Source organism: Dasypus novemcinctus, chromosome 21 (genome assembly GCF_030445035.2).
Source record: "Dasypus novemcinctus isolate mDasNov1 chromosome 21, mDasNov1.1.hap2, whole genome shotgun sequence".
Classification (NCBI taxonomy): Eukaryota; Metazoa; Chordata; class Mammalia; order Cingulata; family Dasypodidae; genus Dasypus; species Dasypus novemcinctus.
The window spans coordinates 24,516,931-24,524,272 of record NC_080693.1 but is presented as its reverse complement, the minus strand read 5'-3'; positions in this window follow the sequence as shown (position 1 = coordinate 24,524,272).

The window sequence follows — 7,342 nt, the reverse complement described above, 5'->3', positions numbered from 1 at the left end:
CCCTAGGTCTTTTTTAATGTAATGCCAAAAGGCCACAGCTGTGCCTGTCCATTCAGGTCCCGGGAAGTCCTCAGATTTTTGGACCTCTGTGATTTTTTTGTTATTTTTTTTTCCCTGGCTGGGATGCCTCCTCACCTCCCTTCTAGCATCTTTTCCCCATCTTTTAAGATCTTGAAGGAAGGGATCCAGTCTAATCCATTCCTACAGACTCTAGCACAGGGGTCTGATATTATTAGAGCTCAATCAGTGTTTGTTAAATGAATAAGTCTAGTTTGTCAAGCCCAGCTCATGTATGGTGGACCCGAGGTGGGGTGCAGGGGAAGTTTAGGCCACACAGTGATTCTACCTCCTAGTCTAAACTCCTTTGGAATCCACAATAAAAGTCCTACCTCAAAATCATAATGGACTAAGAAACTTCTGTCTGGCTAAAGACAGGAGAATGAAGCCATCACTGCCTCTGAGCCATACTTTAGGCAGTGTATGCTAATATTGTCTGTGAAAAAGCGTTGTCTTGGGCAGGTTCTCCCTGAGTTGAGCATGGGAATGGAGGGAAGATGGAGTGGGGAAGAAGAGGCACTTGTGGAATCTGGAGATTTTGACGAAGGAAGGAGTCACTGGAGAGAATCCTATTCTAGTGGCTTGCCTTTGTCGTTATTGCCACAGCTAAGAATCACATGTAAAATTATTTTCTTAATTTAAAAAAATGGAGCCATATTTTAAACTTAAAATATCTATGCTAGCCTTATCCTCAGCATCTAGACCTGTGAAATCACAGGTTCAATGTTCCGATTACATTTTTAATAAATAGTAAAATTATTACAGAAGATGTAAAAAAAGATTCACTGTGCACCACCCAAAATTGTCACGCATACGACTTTGGGACGCGCTGATTTGGGATGTACGAGTGAAGAATTGTGGCTTGGGGGACAGGCAGAGGGTTGGGCTCCCAGAGTCGAAAAGAGGTGACTTGAGGGCTTTCCATGACTGAACTCAAGGCCAGATTTGAATACTTTGAGCTGAAAAGCCTCTGGTTGGGAAGCTACAGAGAAAAAAAACTAGATTGGATTCGAGGATGAAGCTGGCAAGGAAGGACAGAGGCCCACGGGTGCAGGCTCCAGGATGAGGCAGAGAAGGGGTGTGGCCCTGGTGTGTGGGGACGGGCCTGAGTGATGAGTGTCCCACGCCGGTGCCCAGCCCCGAGCACTGGTGGGGCTGCCTTCCTCTAATTCACCTCATCCACGTGCTCTCCCTCCCCTCAGATTCCCTGCCCCTGCAGTCAAATGCTCGAGCCTTTAGAAGGTCCAGCTCCCAAGGGAGACATGTTTTGGGGTGGGTGGGACAAGGGAAGTTAAAGCAAGAGGATAAGGAGATTTGTGTTCAGGGCCATGGTGTGGGGGAGGGGAGTCCCTTCCCATTCCCTGGGGGGGTGGAGGCAGCACAAGAGAAGCACCTGCCGGAAGTAAGCTGGGTACCTCTGATGGAGGATCTACTGAATTGTCACTCTTCATCCCAGAACAGGAGATGACAGCTGAGACAGGTGAGGCAGGGTCAGGAAGGAAAAAAATTCACATATTTTTTTTTTCTGATGATACAAATAGAATTACTCTTGGAAAAAAGTGTGGGAAATTCATAAGGACACACATGCATACACACAAAAGAAAAACATAAGCTCCACACCACTACAGATAACATCGTTAATGCTTGTTCTCCCAGCTTATATATATAGGGTTATATTAAAATAATTATATAGTGTATATTAACCATAATACATAATTTGTATTATTTTTAGGAGGTACCAGGGATTAAACCCTCATACATGAGAAGCAGGTGCTCAACCACTGAGCTGCATCCACTCCCCAGTGAGAGTTAGGTTTTTAATTTTTTTGTTTGTTTTGTTTTTAGGAGGTACCAGGGATCAAACCTGGGACCTCGTACATGGGAAGCAGGTACTCGACCACTTGAGCTACATTTGCTCCCCCAGTTATTTTTAACAGAATTGTGATCCCATTGTGTAAACTCTTTTATATCCTGATTTATTTTCCAATTGTTACCTTGTGATCACAATAAACATTCTTATATACCTCATTTGTAATGGATGCAGTCATTTTTTTAATTACTCTCCTGTTGGTCGATATTTAGTTGTTTCCAATTTTCCTCATATTAAAAAATTCTGCACTAAGTGTATTTATGGCAAAGTCGTTATATCCTTAAAATAAATTATTAGAAATGGAGTGGATAGGTCAAAGTGTAATATAATTTTAAAGACTTTTGATAAAGATTGTCAAGTTTCTTTTTCTGAAAATCTTCTACTTCTGTATTATCACTGTAAATATCCTAATCCAAGTCATCATTAGCAAATTGTTTGGAATGCTGCAATAGTTGTTTTGTTTTGTTTTGTTTTGTTTTTGTTTTTTATATACCGGGGGCCAGGGATTGAACCCAGGACCTCATATGTGGGAAGCTGGTGCTTAACTACGGAGCCACATTGGCTTCCCTGAGTTGGTTTTTTCATTTGTTTTGCTTGTTGTTTTTTTTGTTTTTTCAGGAGGCACCAGATCCAAACCTGGGACCTCCCATGTGAGATACAGGTGCTCAACTGTTTGAGTCACATCTGCTCCCAATAGGCTGTTGGGATTTTTTTTTTTTTTAAGGTACTAGAGCCAGGGATTGAATCCTGGACCTTGAATGTGGGAAACCAGTGCTCCAACACTGCGCTCTACCAGCTCCCCAATAGCCTTTTAAATTCCCTTCCTGCTTCCACTCTTCTCTCCTTCCCCACTCCCATAGTCTGTTTTTTACAGAACAGTCAGAGTTATCTTCTTAAAAATGTACGTTAGTTGACTTTTGCTTCTGGACATGACAAAGTGACTGGCACCAGGCTAGCAATCCTGCAGAGGGTAGTGTTTCAAGGCATCACAGCCAAAGTGGGCAATGTGGGATCCTTAGGTAACAAGGATCCTAGAGAAAAATAAATAAATAAAAATTTAAAAATATATTTAAAAAACCCAACAGTTTGAGGTAAGGGGGGATCTTTTCCATTGTTTTTTACCCTCAAAGAGTTTGCTGATTTGCTTGGGAGCCATTGAGGCTGAGCAGAAAATGGCGGCCTAAAGCGTTTGGCAGTATCACAGGGCTCAGCAATTGGAGTCCAAGGCAGATAGAACTTAAGGAGCCAAGAAAGATCCTGAGAAGAAGGGTATAGCAGAGAATTAAGCCCCACATCCCAATGCAGTTTTTCCCTCAAGGAATTTGCAAATCGTTAGCTATGTGGAGGTCAGAGAAAAAGCAGGAAGCTACTGCAATGCTAAGTATAGGCTTTTCTACTCTGAAGATGTTGGGAATTTGAAAATTGGAATTCATGGCCTGAAAAGAAAGAAGGATCTGATGAACACCCTGGGGTCTCAGTTGAGACTGTTGAAAGGCTGTGCTCTAGATGTAAGGACAGTACAGAAATAAGCCAGTCAATACAAAGCCTGAAACCCAATCTATAACATCTCAATTTCTGATTGGATCAAAATTATCCTACCCTGGGAAGTGGATTTGGCTCAATGGATAGAGCGTCTGTCTACCACACGGGAGGCCTAGGGTTCACCAGGGCCTCCTTGACCTGCGTGGAGCTGGCCCATGCGCAGTGCTGATGCACGCAAGGAGTGCCGTGCCATACAGAAGTGTTTCCCAAGTAGGGGAGCCCACACGCAAGGAGTGCACCCCATAAGGACAGCCACCTAGTACAAAAAAAGTGCAGCCTGCCCCAGAGTGGCGCTGCACACATGGAGAGCTGATGCAGCAAGATGATGCAACAAAAAGAGATGCAGATTCCCTGTGCCGCTGACAAGAATAGAAGTGGACAAAAGAAGAACACATAGCAAAATGGACACAGAAAGCAGACAACTGGGGAGGGGGGGACGGAGAAGGGGAGATAAATAAATAATAAATAAGTAAATCTTTTTTAAAAAACCTCCAAAAAATTATCCTACTCTATCCTAAATGCTTGAAATTTACAAATTTTTTCCTGGAGAAATAATATAAAAATTCCCTACAATTTTTCATTCTACCCAGTGTCCAACTGTGGTAGTTTGAAATTTTATGTACTCCAGAAAATTATGTTCTTAAATTAATTCGTTTTTGTGAGTGTGAGCCTACTGCAGGTGGGACCTTTTGGTTAGATTCGGCTAATGGTCATTTGATTAAATTACTTCAGTAAGGGGTAGCCCAGGGTGGGTCTTAATCCTCGTACTGGAGTCCTTTGTAAATGGGATGAATATGGAGAGAGAGTGAAACCCAGAGAAAGCCACAGGAGCAGAGAGAAAGCTGGAGGAAGCCGGAAGCTGAAGTCAGTGGAACTCATGAGAGAGAAAAGACTCAGGACCTCAGAGAAGAACCCACAGAAGCTGAGAGAGAAAACCATGAGAGCAAGAAACTGACATCAGTGGAATCTAGGAGAGAGAAAGTCACAGAAGGAGCAGCCAGAAACTGAAAGCAATGGAGCCTGGAGGAGAAGGCAGAGACCTGCAGTTGGTGCCATGCACCTTCCCATATGACAGAAAAATCCAGGATTACCCTCAGCAGGCCTTTGGGGAGAACAGTATTGCCTGATGCCTTGATTTGTACATTTTTCTCAGCCTCGGAACTGGAAGCTTATCAATTAGTAAATCCCCATTGTAAAAGCCAATCCATTTCTGGTATACTGCCTTGGCAGCCTTTAGCAAACTAAAACACAGACATTTAATGAAAATTAGCAGATAGTCTGGGAAACAAGACCAAAAGAACATAAACCAAGAGGAAAAAATAAATAGGCAATAGAAACAGACTCAAAGGAGAAAAAGATAATGGTATTATCATACATGGACTCCAAGTTACTGTGTTGAATTCAGTCAAGAAAATAGATGGAGAGCTAAAATCTATTTTTCAAAATATATGGAGTATTAAATGGATAATCTAGCACTGAAAAATACAATTACTGAAACAAAACATGCTATACAAGGGTTTAACAGAAGATTAGATGCAACAGAAGAAGGATTGGTACACTGGAAGATAGGTCAGTAGAAAATATTGTCTGAAGCATGGGAAAAAGGGTGGAAAATACCAAAAAAAAAGGATAAGAACATATGGAACATGGTCTGAAGTTCTGAACCCACTTAATAGGAGTCACTTAAGTAAAGAAGAATGAGAGACTGTGTCAGAAGCAGTGGCTAAAGAGTTACTAAGAATATTAATGAAAGACATCAAACCACAGATTTGAGAATCTCTGCAAATCCCAAGAAATATGAATACAAAAAAATCCACACGTTGGCATCTTCACAGTAAAATTCCTTAAAACCAAAGACAAAGGGAATTCTTAAAATACAGCTGAGAAAAAAGACACATTACCTTTACAGGAACAACATAAATGATGGAAACCAGGACACAAAAGAAGTCAAGAGTAATGTATGTGTGGTGTATGTGAATATATGCAAATATATAAATATGTGTGAATATGTGCATACCTACATATATATACAGTACATGTGAATGTGTAGTGCATGGGTATGTGATATATGGATATATTACACACATTATGTGATATATGTGTATATGTTACATATACTTATGAATATATGTGCATATAACATACATATACATGTGTAGCAGTTTGATATAGTTTTGAATCCCAAAAAGAGATATTGGATTATGTTTGTAATCTGTTCTGTACCTGGGCATGATTAAATTATCATTTGAGCTTTGATTGGGCCTCATCATTAGGGCATTACAGATAAAAGGCATGGCAAAGGACAGAGTTGAGGGTTTTCGATGTTGGGAGTTTTGTTGTTGGAGTTTGATGCTGAAGCCTTAAGCTGGAGCCCTGGGAAGTAAGCTCCCAGAGGAAAGAGAAGCCAGCCCCAGGAAGAGAGGAAACCTGAGCCCAGGAAGAAGCAAGCCCTAGGAAGAAAGGAACCTTGAACCCAGAGAGAAGCAAGACCCTGGAAGGGAGGAAGCCAGGAAGCCTGAACCCTTGCAGCCATCAGCAGCCATGTTGCTCCAACACATGAAAACAGACTTTGGTGAGAGAAGTAACTTATGCTATAAGGCCTGGTATCTTTAAGCTCCTACCCCAAATAAATACCCTTTATAAAAACCAACCAATTTCTGGTATTTTATATCAGCACCCCTTTGGCTGACTAATACAACATGTGAATTCCTGTATATGTCTTTAAAATAAAAGAATACAGACTGTTAGAAAAAAAAAGTCAAGGAAATATGTTGTGATATTTAAAGGCCTAAAGGAAATAACTGTTAATCTAGAATTTTATACAGAGCAAAAATAGTCTTCAAAAATGGAGGTAGATTCAGTTATCTGCCAGTTTCCTGCCAGCTCTAAGTCTTGAGCTGCAATCATGGAGGATGTGATGGAGCTGCCAAAGTGATTTATCAATGCCAGGATACTTGCTCAGCTCACCAACCAACCTTTATCCTTTGTAGGGAGTCTGCAAATGATTCATGTCACTGGAAAAATGTTATTCTTTCACTTGGAGAAAGAAAAAATGGAACCATTGAGTTGATAGGGCCTCTTGATGAAGAAATCTCTGGAATCGTTGAAGTAGTTGGAAAAGTGACAAACTAGGCAACTATCGTGTGCTTCTTATATCCGGTTTAAAGAAGGTAACTATCCTTTTGATATTGGACTTTACAATGAAGCTGAAAATTACCCATGAGTTCCCTTAGTTTTTTCCTTTGGGAATTGTGTACTATGAGTGGCCTTGATGAATTTGTTATGATTGTGAATTATCTACATTAAAGACTACTAGGGAAGCAGTTGTGGCTCAAACAATTGAGCTCCCAGCTACCACAAGGGAGGTCCCTGGTTCAGTTCCCAGTGCCTCCTAAAGAAGACAGCAAGCTGGTGTGATGGGCAAGTGCAGCAACTGATGCAACAAGAGACACAAGAAGAAAAACATAACAAGAGACACCACAGAGCAGGGAGCAGAGTTTCCCGGTGCCTCCTAAGAAGGACAAGTAGAACCGTGAGCAGACATGATGGGCAGGCACAGCAAGCTGATGCAACAAGATGAAGCCATAAGAGACACAAGAAGAAAAACCTAATGAGAAACACAACAAAGCAGGGAATGGAGGTGGCGTAAGGGATTAGGGGCCTCCCATATCAGAGGTCCTGGGTTTGGCTCCTGATGCCTCCTAAAAGAAATGAAAGAAGACACAATAAGTACAAACAATGAGGGGGTAGAGAGAGATAAATAAATCTTTTAAAAAATCTTTTGGTGACCTCCTATTGCACTTAGAACCCAATTCAGGCCCACGATCTTCCTCTGCCCACCTCTCTTACCTCCTCTCACATCTATCTCTTTAT